Genomic DNA, 13,324 nt, shown 5'->3' with positions numbered 1-13,324 from the left:
TCCCCTAGAGGCTACAGGGTTAGGAAAAACTTCACATTTGTTCTTTCTTGTCGTGTGGTTAGTTTCTCAATGCTAATTGAATTTCTACTCTGTTCTTACGTAGATGGCGAGAACACGCGCTTTCTCATCCTATGCTCAGCAGCCCGAGCGCCCAGCAGCAGCTTTCACGAGGGGCAGAAGGCGATGCCGAGGCCATGCTAGAAGCCGAGGTAAGGGCAGAGCTTAGCCCCGAGCAGCAGCACCAGTGACGGAGCCTTAGGTTGATTTTGATGAGGAGGTTCCGGCCCTAGCAATTCTGGTAGGCCCAACTCAGGTCCCAGAGGGGTTTATTGCTACCCCAGTTCTTCAAGATGCTCTGGTCCGATTAGTGGTTCTCATGGAGAGTGTCAACCAAGCAGGTTTGCTTCCTGTGGCACCAGCCGTCTCTTAGGATGGAGGAGGGGCCCAAACTCCTTCTACCCACACTCCAGAGCAGGTAGCTCCCCAGATTCAGACTCCAATGGTTTATCTAGTTGGAGTAGTTCAGCCGGGTGTGGTAGCTCAGACCGATAATAGAGCGGCTATGTCTGCCGATGCTTTGTGGAGGCTGGATAGGTTCACCAAGCTCTTCACTTCTACTTTCAGCGGTGCATCTGCTGAGGATCCCCAGGATTACCTAGACAGTTGCCACGAGGTTCTCAGGAACATGGGTATTATTGAGAGCAATGGGGTCGATTTTGCTATGTTTCGCTTGTCTGGATCCGTCAAGACTTGGTGGAGGGATTATTGCTTAGCTAGACCAGCTGGATCACCAGCCTTGACTTGGGAGCAGTTCACACAGCTATTTCTAGAGAAGTTTCTCCCCATTACTCAGAGAGAGGCCTATCGGAGGCAGTTTGAGCGCCTCCAACAGGGTTCCATGACTGTTACCCAGTATGAGACCAGGTTCATCGACTTAGCTCACTATGCTCTTGTCGTACTACCTACCGAGAGAGAGAGGGGAGGGGTAATGAGGTTTATTAATGGTTTTATTCAGCCGATTCGTCTTTAGATGTCTAGGGAGACTAGGAGTGAGATATCTTTCTAGGAGGCGGCCAATGTGGCTAGGAGAGTGGAGATGGTCTTGTCATAGGGAGGTGGTCATGGGTCGGATAAGAGGCCCCGTCATTCAGGCAGATTCAGTGGTACCTCGTCTGGAGGTAGAGATTCATACGGTAGAGGCCATCCCCCTAGGCCTTTCCAGTCAGCACTCCAGGTTTCTCACAGTGCGTCAGGTAGTCGTGGTCCTCAGATGCAGTATTCTGATCAGCAGTCCTACAGTGCGCCACCAGCACCTATCAGTGCACCACCGCTTCAGAGTTTCCAGGGTTGTCAGCCCCAGCAGTCGAGGGCTTATTTTACTTGTGGCGACACGAGGCATATTGCTAGGTATTGCCCTCGAGCTTCGAGACGTTCTCCGCATCAGGGTTCCCGTGCTATGGTTCAGGCACCAGGTGTCCCACAGGTCGCCCATCCAGCTAGAGGTGGGGGTAGAGGTGTTAGAGGTGGAGCTCAAGCTGCTAGAGGTAGAGGCCAGCCAGCTGTAGGCCATCCCAGAGATGTAGTTCAGGGTGGTGGGGCCCAACCCCGATATTATGCTCTTCCAGCCAGGCCTGAGGTTGAGGCTTCAGATGCAGTTATTACAGGTACGATTCTAGTTTGTGATAGAGATGCTTCAGTGTTGTTTGATCCAGGGTCTACATGCTCGTATGTGTCATCTTATTTTTCACCGTATTTGATCATGCCTAGTAATTCATTGATTGTTCATGTTTATATGTCTACACCGGTGGGTGATTCTATTGTGGTCAATCGAGTCCATCGTTCTTGTATTGTGGTAATTGGGGGTCTTGAGACTCATGTAGATTTGTTGCTTTTAGACATGGTCGATTTCGATGTTATATTAGGGATGGACTGGTTATCACCTTACCACGCTATCTTGGACTGTTATGCCAAGACTATGACCTTAGCTTTACCAGGTATGCCTCATTTAGAGTGGAGAGGGACTCCTGGTCATTCTACCAGCAATGTTATCTCGTATGTGAAGGCTCGGCGTATGGTCGAGAAGGGGTGTTTGGCCTATTTGGCATATGTTCACGATTCCAGTGATGAGGTTTCATCTATTGATTCTGTGCCCGTTGTTCATGAGTTCCCTAAGGTATTCCCTTCAGATCTGCCGGGTATGCTACCCGATAGGGATATTGACTTTTGCATTGATTTGGCTCCGAGCAATCAGTCAATTTCTATCCCGCCGTATCGTATGGCCTTGCCTGAGCTGAAAGAGTTGAAGGAACAGTTGCAAGACTTGCTTGAGAAGGGTTTCATTAGACCTAGTGTTTCGCCTTGGGGTGCTCCGGTGTTGTTTGTTAAGAATAAGGATGGGTCGATGAGAATGTGTATTGATTACCGGCAGTTGAACAAGGTTATGATCAAGAATAAGTATCCATTGCCGAGGATTGATGATTTGTTTGATTAGCTTTAGGGTGCCAATGTATTTTCAAAGATTGACTTGGGATCTGGCTACCATCAGCTGAGGATTAGGGCATCCGATGTCCCTAAGACAGCTTTTCGCACTCGGTACAGGCATTATGAGTTCTTGGTTATGTCATTCGGGTTGACAAATGCCCCAACAACTTTTATGAATTTGATAAACCGAGTGTTCAGGCCTTATTTGGATTCGTTCGTGATAGTCTTTATTGATGATATTTTGATATATTCCCACAGCCGGGAGGAGCACGAGCAGCATCTCAGAGTGGTTCTTCAGACTCTGAGGGATAGTCAGCTATATGCTAAGTTCTTGAAGTGTGAGTTCTGGCTGAGTTCAGTGGTATTCCTGGGTTATGTTGTATCAGCAGAGGGTATTCAGATGGATCCGAAGAAGACTGAGGCAGTCAAGAACTGGCCTAGGCCAGTATCAGCTACAGAGATTCGGAGTTTCTTGGGATTGGCAGGCTACTATCGTCGGTTCGTAGAGGGGTTTTCATCCATTGCAGCCCCGATGACCAGGTTGACCCAGAAGGGTGCCTAGTTCAGATGGTCGGACGAGTGTGAGGCGAGCTTTCAGAAGCTCAAGACAGCTCTAACTACGGCACCAGTGTTGGTTTTGCCCACAGGTTCAGGGCCTTATACAGTCTATTGTGATGCATCTCGTATTGGGCTTGGTGCAGTATTGATGCCGGAGGGCAAGGTCATTGCTTATGCTTCGTGGCAGTTGAAGATTCATGAGAAGAACTGCCCGGTTCATGATTTGGAGTTGGCAGCCATTATTCACGCATTGAAGATTTGGAGATATTATCTGTATGGCATGGCATGTGAGGTGTTCATAGATCACAAGAGTCTTCAGTATTTGTTCAAGCAAAAAGAGTTGAATTTGAGACATAGGAGGTGGTCGGAGTTGTTGAAAGATTATGATATAACTATCTTATATCACCCGGGGAAGGCCAATGTGGTGGTTGATGCGTTGAATAGGAAGTCAGCCAGTATGGGCAGTCTTGCTTATATTCTGGTCGGTGAGAGACTGCTTGCTTTGGATGTTCAGGCTTTGGCCAATCAGTTCGTGAGGTTGGATGTCTCTGAGCCCAGCCATGTGCTAGCTTGCACAGTCACTCGTTCTTCATTGTTGGAGCGTATCCGTGATCGGCAGTATGATAATCCCCATTTGTGTGTCCTTAGAGACACGGTGCAGTGCAGAGGTGCCAAGTAGGTTACCTTAGATGATGATGGATTTTTGAGATTGCAGGGTCGTGTGTGTGTGCCAAATGTGGATGGGCTTCGGGAGTTGATTTTAGAGGAGGCCCATAGCTCCCAGTACTCTATTCATCTGGGGGCCGCAAAGATGTATCAGGATTTGCGGAAGAATTATTTGTGGCGTAGAATGAAGAAGGATATTGTTGTATATGTGGCTCGGTGTTTAAATTGTCAGCAGGTTAAGTATGAGCATCAGAGGCCTGGTGGTTTATTTTAGAGGATTGAGCTTCCCGAGTGGAAGTGGGAGCGGATCACTATAGACTTTGTTGTTGGACTCCCGCAGACTCGGAGGAAGTTCGACGCAGTATGGGTCATTATTGATAGGCTGACCAAGTTAGCGCATTTCATTCCTGTGGCAGTCTCCTATTCATCCGAGAGGTTAGCTGAGATCTATATCCGGGAGATTGTTCATCTTTATGGTGTGCCTGTGTCTATCATTTCGGACCGAGATATGCAGTTTACCTCACGTTTCTGGAGAGCAGTTCAGCGAGAGTTGGGCACTCACGTTTAGTAGAGTACAGCATTTCATCCTCAGACGGACGGGCAGTCCGAGTGGACTATTCAGATTTTGGAGGATATGCTCCGAGCTTGTGTCATTGACTTTGGGGGTTCGTGGCATCAGTTGCCTTTAGCAGAGTTTGCCTACAACAATAGCTACCAGTCGAGTATCCAGATGGCTCCTTATGAGGCTTTATATGGTAGGCGGTGTCGATCTCTGGTTGGATGGTTTGAGCCGGGAGAGGCTCAGTTGTTGGGTATGGATCTGGTTCAAGAGGCCTTGGACAAGGTCAGGATTATTCAGGATAGGTTTTGAACAGCTCAGTCCAGGCAAAAGAGTTATGCAGACCGCAAGGTTCGAGACGTGGCTTTTATGGTCGGTGAGTGGGTATTACTCCGAGTGTCGCCTATGAGGGGCGTGATGAGATTTGGGAAGAAGGGCAAGCTTAGCCCTAGGTTCATTGGCCCGTTTGAGATTCTTGATCGAGTGAGAGAGGTGGCTTATAGACTTGCTTTGCCGCCAAGCTTATCAGTCGTGCATCCAGTGTTTCATGTGTCCATGCTTCGAAAGTATCACGACGATCCATCCCACGTGTTAGATTTCAGCACTGTCCAGTTGGACAAGAACTTGTCTTATGAGGAAGAGCCGGTAGCCATTCTAGACCGGCAGGTTCATCAGTTGAGGTCGAAAAGTTTTCCTTTTGTTCGTGTTCAGTGAAGAGGTCAGCCTCCTGAGGCATCGACCTGGGAGTCCGAGTCCGACATGCGGAGCCGTTATCCCCATCTTTTCTCCGACTCAGGTACTTCCTTCTTCTGTCCGTTCGAGGACGAACAATTGTTTTAGAGGTGGAGAATTGTTTTAGACGAACAATTTATTCACTTGCTTTAAATTAAATTCTGTATTTCCGAGGCCTTGAAAACCTCATTTAGAGTCACCTCGATTTGCGTACGCAATCCGGGCGCGTAGCCGAAAAGCTTAAAAGTGAAAATCTATGAAAAATGATAAGCTTTGACTTTAAAATGAATAAATTTGACATCGGTCAATATTTTGGGTAAACAGACTCGGACCCATGATAGAAAAATATGGGACTTGGGCGTATGCCCGGAATCGAATTCCGATGTCCCAAGCCCGAGAAATGAATTTTTAAAGGAAATTATTTTCTGAAACTGGTTAAGGAAAATTGAAATAAAATTTTCTTAGAACATGATGGTATCGGGCCCGTATTTTGGTTCCGGCACCCGGTACAGGTCTTATATATGATTTAAGACGTTTCTGTGGAATTTGGTGAAAAACGGATGTCATATGACGTGATTCGGACTTAAATCGCAAAGTTGATGTTTAAAGAAGTTTTGAGAAAATTTCATTGATTTTGAGATTTAATTTGATATTCATGATGTTATTTTGACGATTTGATTGCATGAATAAGTCCATAGGATGTTTTTGAGGATTTTGTTTATATTTGGTTTGGAGCCCCGAGGGCTCGGGTGAGTTTCGGGTAGGTTCCGGGATGCCTTAGGCCTAAAAACATAGTTGTGCCAGGTTCAGAGAAGTTGCAGGTCTCTGAACCCGTTAGTGCGGTCCGCACAAAAACGTGTGCGACCGCGGAAGGGGGCCAGTGCGATCCCGTGGTCGGCTTTGTGCGGTGTGCGGTGGAGGCATGTGCGGCTACAGTCCATTTCGTGCGGTCCGCACAGGGCACTGGACCGCAATACCCTCAGGAAGGCCTGTGCGGCCGCAATCCATTTTGTGCGGTCCGCATAGAGGGTCTGAGAGGGGTATAAATAGACGAGATTTTCAATTATTTTTCATTTTTTAAAACCCCAAAAATATAAGAGGCGATTTTTCAAACAACTTTTCTTCTCCAAATCAATTGGAAGCCATTTTAACTAGTTTTCTTCAATCATTAACATCTCACATTATTTCAACTTCAAATCAATGATTTTCATGGGGAAATTAGGTATTTTGGGTAGAACCTAGGATTTTCAAAAATTGAGGATTTGGACCTCGATTTGACGTCTGATTTCAAAACAAATTATATATTTGAGTTCGTGGGGGAATGGAGAATCGGATTTTGGTTCGAACCTTGGGTTTTGACCACGTGGGCCCCGAGGAGATTTTGAATTTTTGGGTAAAACTTTGGAAAACTCATTTTCATGCATTCAAATTGATTCATTTAGCGTTTATTGATGTAATTAAGTAACTTGTGGCTAGATACGAGTGAATTGGCGGTGGAATCAAGGGGTAAAGCTATAATTGAAACTTGAGTTGTGTTCGAGGCATCGAGGTAAGTGTTTGGTCTAACCTTATCTTCAGGGATTAGGAGTTGTGTCTTATTTGCTACATGCTAATTGTGGAGTACGACGTATAGGCATGGTGACGAGTTTCTATACGTTAGTGTCAAGCATGCATGTGAGTCTTGTATTATAATTGTTATGACTCCGTTATAGTTTATTGCGCTTTATATGTTATTATCACCATTGTTCCTTTGCCGGGATGTTTGTTTTGATATTATTGTTCCCTTGCCGGGATGTTGTTGAAATATCATTGTTCCTTTGTCGAGAAGCTGTTATATTGCTCTTGTTCCCTTTCCAGGATTCCTTGTGATTATTGTTGGCTTGTAAATGGGAGCGGGTGGTACATATGATGAAATATGAGCGGGTGGTATGCCTACCACAAAATATGATGAAATGGGAGCGGGTGGTACGCCTACCACAAGATATGATAAAATGGGAGCGGGTGGTATGCCTACCACGAGGTTTGATGAAATAGGAGCGGGTGGTACGCCTACCACGAGATTTAATGAAATGGGAGCGGGTGGTACGTCTACCACAAGATATGAGAAATGGCATCGGGTTGCACGCCTGCAACAAGATGTAAACTAAAAGTGAAATTTGCCTTTATTTTCCTTATCCTTATTAGAAGTTAAATTTTGGTTTCCTTATAATTTTATTGAGATTCTGCCTTATCTGTTATTCCCCGAAGCATGTTTTCCCTCCCCAGTTTTAATTGTTTGTTTTCGTATATCTTTCCGATGTATATATATACATAACTACACATGTTTATCTGGAGTCTGGTCCTAGCCTCGTCACTACCCCGCCGGGGTTAGGCCAGACACTTTCCAGCACATGGGGTCGGTTGTGCTGATGCTATACTCTACACTTATGTGCAGATACAGGAGCAACGCTTGGTCAGTAGCTTGAGAGCCAGCCTTCAGTCCATAGAGATTTCGAGGTAGTCCTGCAGGCGTTCGCAGGCCCGACGTCTCTTCTATCCATTTAGATGTTCTGTTTTCTTTTGTATCCGAGACAGACTATAGTTCCTTTTTCAGACACTTGTATGTAGCATTCCTAGACAATCTGTGAATGTTGTGACACCAGTTTCTGGGTAGAGAGATATGTTGGATTTTTATTCGTATCAGTTTTGGTATAATATTTATCTAAGTCTTCCTCTTACATTTCATCTTTCGTCATTATTTAAATGTTGATTACCTGCTAATTAAATTGGTTAAAAAAAGGCTAAAATGAAAGAGGTTGAATTTTTCGCATTTCGTGGCTTACCTAGCTTCTATGAGTAGGCGCTATCACGACTCCCGATGGTGAAAAATCCGGGTCGTGACAATAATAGAAGTGCAAATTAACAGGTAAGACAAGCGATCACTTTTCCTTCCGATTTAGCTACCTTGATTTTTTATTTGTATAATATTTGTGTGTTTGTCAAAGTTACATTTTTAGACAGAAGCTAAAGCCCAAAGAGCTTCAACGCATCTTGTGATAACTTATGAAGGAGTAAAGGTAATGTCCAACAGATTGCCTTTTTTCTCTGCCTTCGTTCTGCTTCATCCTCTGATTTCTTCTTTGTTTCAACTTTCAAGTGAGTGATGAATTTGTTATCACTGTTTATGAGTTTGTTCTGAATTATTATAAGCTCTTTGTTGTTTTGATAGCAATTTCGTTGCTGCTTTCGATTTTATAGAAAATATTTGTGCCTTCCCCTTCAATGTTGATTTTTATTGCTCATTGGTGCTTGTTTTTTGGGGGTTTCCCAGGGTTAGCACAATATCGAATGTTAATTTGTCAATTTTTATTTTTCCTGATTATGCTTTCTACCTTGTTAAATCTATTGTTCTTCTCTTATGCTCTTCATTCCATTTGTTACCTACATTATTAACAAAGAATTTCTGCCATTTCAGTTCCTTTTCGAATATAAATCTCTCGTGAATATGCTTCAATTTGTTCAGATATGATATTCGTTATCTTCTTTTTACATTGCTATGAGTAGATACAATTTCTGGAAAAAAACATAAGCTTTAAGGCTTTGCACAGTGATTATGTGTCACACCCTTGTGTATTTGTTGTTTATTTTTCTTCATAATGAAGATGATGTGCTTAAAGTTTTCAAACTATATATTCCAACTTGGCATTTTTATAAAGAAACATTTTACGCACTTCTATCAGTGGATTTGAGTTGCATATCCATTTATTATGTTGCCTCGAAGTTGTTCCAACTGCTCATTTCAAGTTTGTTGTTGTATAAACTGGTAATTGGCTAGATAGAAAGTGATGAATCATTTGTGTTTTATTCTTTTGTTGATCGCCGTTTTTTTATCATTTACTTCATGTTGTTGCTGCCCAATATGTTCTCGACATGTCTCTTTTTATTTGGTATAATTGGTCTGATTTTGGGTTTATCACATTCAAAAGTTGGCTTCCAAAAATGTATTACCACAATAACTTGAAGCTTGAAGCTAATAGTTTACATTTAGAAATTAGTCACTGAGCTATAACAATAACTTTCGCATTTACGCACATGTGCTAATGCATTTTTTACTTCTGCATTTTTCAGATCAGCTTACTTCTCGGCCGCAAGGAAAAAACATTCTGCTTTCTAAGAACACGAAAACTATTAAGGACCTAATACAACCGGTAGAATTGCAGCACAAGAAGAACAACACATTGTATATTTTTTATTAGATTTCAAATATTTTTATTAATTAGTTATATTCTTAGTCTTCAAATATTTTGAATCAAACCTTCGCTTTACAGTATGTAAAAAAGAGTTCTTTATGTTAAATAGAAAATTAATAAGGTTCTTGGGCCCGGGCACTGCCCGGGCTACCGCCAACTAGTATATTTCATACGTTTCTTTTCACTAAATCCGAGGCAGTTAATTTGGCTTATAACATATTTAAAAAGTTTGTAGTTATTAAGTTATAATCACCTAGTAAATAAATTCACCTAAACTCCCAAGTCACTGAGTGGTTAATTTGGCTCATGACTTTGAAACTTTTGTGGATATTAATGTAACATAGTAAATAGTAAAAATAACACGGTATAGCCAATTTTCGAATTGATTATTCAAAAATAACCAGTTTTCGAACTCGATTACTTTTGAAGTTGGGCGAGAAATCTGATAATTACTTCTTCTAACTTGAGTATTGATTATTGTCCTTGTATATAATTATTGCGTCAAGTTGAGTAGATAAAATGTGAGGAAGTATTAACGTGAGAGGTATATCATATATGTACAATTACAAAACAAAAAAATGAAAGGTTCCACCGAGATTTGAACTCGGGTTACTGGATTCAGAGTCCAATGTCCTGACCACTAGACCATGGAACCGTGCTTACTGCTTTACTTCGACATAAATATATCTTCCACTACATGTTAAATTTAATAGTATGAAATTCACTTTAAAACAAAGGGGTTTTGACACAGTTACCCACAAAAACAAAACTATTTACCCTTATCTACCCATTTATTTTTCTACCCATAATAGTTGTTGTGACGGATTTTTTTCTTTATTCTCCAATTCTTTTTTATTTCTATGCTTCTTTTTTTTCCCCTCCTTTTCTTCTTATTTTTTTCTTTTTCCCTTTTCTAATTTTATTTAAATTTTTTATATATTCTTTTTCTGTTCATAATCTAATTTTGTTTATTGTTTTCACTATTTTTTATTATTCTTTTTTTTATATTATTACTAAAGAAAAATTAAATTGTGTACCAATTAAATATAGTTAATACAATCAAAAATTATTAACTAACATATGATATCAGTATAGTATATAGCTATATCAACAGGGTATATAATTGTACGCAAAGAGTTAAAAAAAATATTAATTCAATTATTAAACTGAAATAATATCAGTTGTCAATAAAAATTTCAAAAAATTCTAAAAGGATCTAATTGTAAGACTATACCGTTACATTATATAGCATACTATAATATTTTATTTTATTTTGCATTTTCAATTTGCCCCTCGCGATGGGTAAAAGTTTAAAGCAAATTAAAAGGGAAAAGGCAAGTGAATTTACGGGTAATAAGTATACTATTATAACATATTGTATACTGTTACAGTATGTTGCATATTATTACAATATACTATAACAATATATTGTATACTATAATAGTATATTGTTGTAGTATAACTATATACTCCTATAATATATTGTATATTGTAGCAGTATACTGTTAGGTTACTATGTTCTTCTTCGATTATTACAATATACCATTGCATTATATTGTAAACTATAATAGTATATTGTTGCAGTATAGCTATATACTCCTACAACATATTGTATACCGTAGCAGTATATTATTATGTAGTTGTGTTCTTCTTCGATTTTTAACTGAAAAAGTCGATCTCAATCACCTCAAATCAACTCCAAATGCTATCAAATTTCAGTATGAAATTCCAGAAGGTATTATAAACAATATTTAATAGCACCCACTTTGAATCAAAGAAGAAATCTTCAAAATAAAAATTTTAAATTCAAGAGCTTCAAGCCCAACAATGGTGAATATTCAATTACACATAAAAATTTAGACAGGGAGGATCGACAGCACAAGGTAAAAAGGTTTATATTTGTAGCATTTATCTTCAGTAAAAATTTTCTTTCAGAGTTCAATTAGATCATAGTTGGTTCTGGAAAATGTTGTACTCTGACTTGTGCATTTAACTATTTTTTTTTAATTTATAAATTCTTAGTAATCCTTAATGGAAAGATTCTCAAATGATGATATTAGCATGTGACCATGCAAATCGATTGGTGTTAGCTCAAATAAAGTCAATTAATGTGTCTCTGCATCTGGGGTTGAGTCAAAAACCCATGTAGAGTTTTTTCCCCATAAAGTCGATAAAGAGGATGATTGCCTCTAACTATTCTGTTGTTGACTTAGTAGCACCTGGTTCTTCAGGGTCGCTAATTATATGTGGATTCTTGGAGTCTTCCTATTTTGTTTTATTTAATTTTTCATCAATTGAGGGGTCTAAATTGCAGATGAACCTTATTGCTTTGATATTATTCATTGCTTCCATCTTTGGCCAAGCAATGACTGGAATTAGCGGGTAAATAGTTTGGGCCCCATGGGTAGGAGTAGTAAATAGTTTGGGCCTAGGCATTGAAGAGTAAATAGTTTGAAATTAACAGTATAAAGTGAGATTTATGCTTGGAAATTCACTGTATATTTTTTAAAGATTTTTACATTCTTATGTCATATAGTAAACTATATTACCCTCCATGCTTAACTTTTAATATAATTACCTTTTATATATCTAATTACCATTTATGTACATTTTAGGAATTTTAGTGGTATTAATTAGTCTCCTAATTTAACTCTACCGTATATTCCCACTCCCCCAAGTTTCTCTCTCCAAATCTCACCCCCTCACCCACGTATTATACCACACCCCACGATTTCCTCTTCAATCACCCACTATTTCCTCTTCTAAAACCAGCAAAAATCTATAACCCCTCCGCCATCGACAACCATTAAAAAGCTTTGAAGCTTTGAATTCGAATTTGGGTTTTCAAAAGACATTGTTTGTTTGGATTGGATGTTGTTGCAAAGAATTGAGAATTCTCTCTACGTCTCTCTCTATCTCTTAATCCCAAATTTCAGTAATATAAAGCAAAGGAAAAGAGAGCAGCAATTCCACCATTGACAGCTATTAAAAAGCTTTGAATTCGAATTTGGGTTTTCAAAATCATTATTTATTTGGATTGGGTGTTGTTGCAAATAATTGAGAATATGGTTTGGAGTTTATATCTTAATTTTGAGGGTTTTTGGTGAAGATTAGACTTGATTTTGGCTGAATTTCAGATTGAAACTCGAAGAAGAAGACATGACATATATTATATTGCAAAAATTGTAGTAAAATTATAGAAATTTTGTACAAAAATTGTATTCTATTGTTTATTTATTTTTCGTTTATTCATTTAACTATTGTATGAAAGTTGAACAACATTGTATACAAATTATATTTAAGTTGTATGATATTGTAGTTGCATATAACTGAGTAGAAATAATGTACGAAAATTGTAGATAAGTTGTATAATATATAATTAGTTGTATGAAATTTATTTTTACTATGTATAAATCAGATACAAAATATACAAAGGACATATTGTATAGAGTTTGTATTTAAGTTATATGTTATTGTAGTTGTATTTAACTGGGTAGAAATAATGTGTGAAAGTTGTTAATAAATTATATAATATATAATTAGTTGAATGAAATTTATTTTTACTATGTATAGATTAGATATAAAATATACAAAAGACATATTGTAGTTGTATATACTGGGTATAAATAATGTATGAAAGTTGTAAATAAGTTTTACAAGCCTATGACATAAGCTTTGGGATTTTTTCGGTCTCTTTTAATTTAGACAATGTGATATTGAAATTATATAACGTAGTTGAAGGGGCAATTAGTGTCATAATTGTACATAGCTGGAGGAAAAGTGGTGGGACACAAATGCGCGTATTATTTTCTTTGTGTCCTCAATCGTACAAGAATCATGAATTCTTTACCAAAATAAAACTAAAATTAAAATTTATGAATTTTAATCTTAGTAAACTAATCTAGGTTGTCCGCTTGGAGCGAACATTATATAATCCTGTGAAAACATAAAGAGTTTGAAGACTGACCTTTTAGAAATAAATTTAGTATCTTACCAGAATTGGTTTTCATAATAATATTCATGATCATGCACGTTGTCGTTGAGAGTTTTATGCTCCAGAATTGGTGATCTAGTGAATAAGAGAAAAAAAAGGTAAAGG

The 13,324-nt window shown here is 39.1% G+C and overlaps 1 non-coding gene across 1 annotated transcript; it reads right to left on the bottom strand.

Moving 5' to 3' along the window:
- Nucleotides 1–9,808: 9,808 nt before the first annotated feature.
- On the bottom strand, nucleotides 9,809–9,880 carry TRNAQ-CUG (transfer RNA glutamine (anticodon CUG)). The gene has a single exon. It is a non-coding gene; the product is annotated as a tRNA-Gln (tRNA).
- Nucleotides 9,881–13,324: the final 3,444 nt, after the last annotated feature.

This window comes from Nicotiana sylvestris, chromosome 3 (genome assembly GCF_000393655.2).
Source record: "Nicotiana sylvestris chromosome 3, ASM39365v2, whole genome shotgun sequence".
Lineage (NCBI taxonomy): Eukaryota > Viridiplantae > Streptophyta > Magnoliopsida > Solanales > Solanaceae > Nicotiana > Nicotiana sylvestris.
Note: the sequence above shows the minus strand (reverse complement) of the source record. Positions and strands in the feature narration are given on the sequence as shown.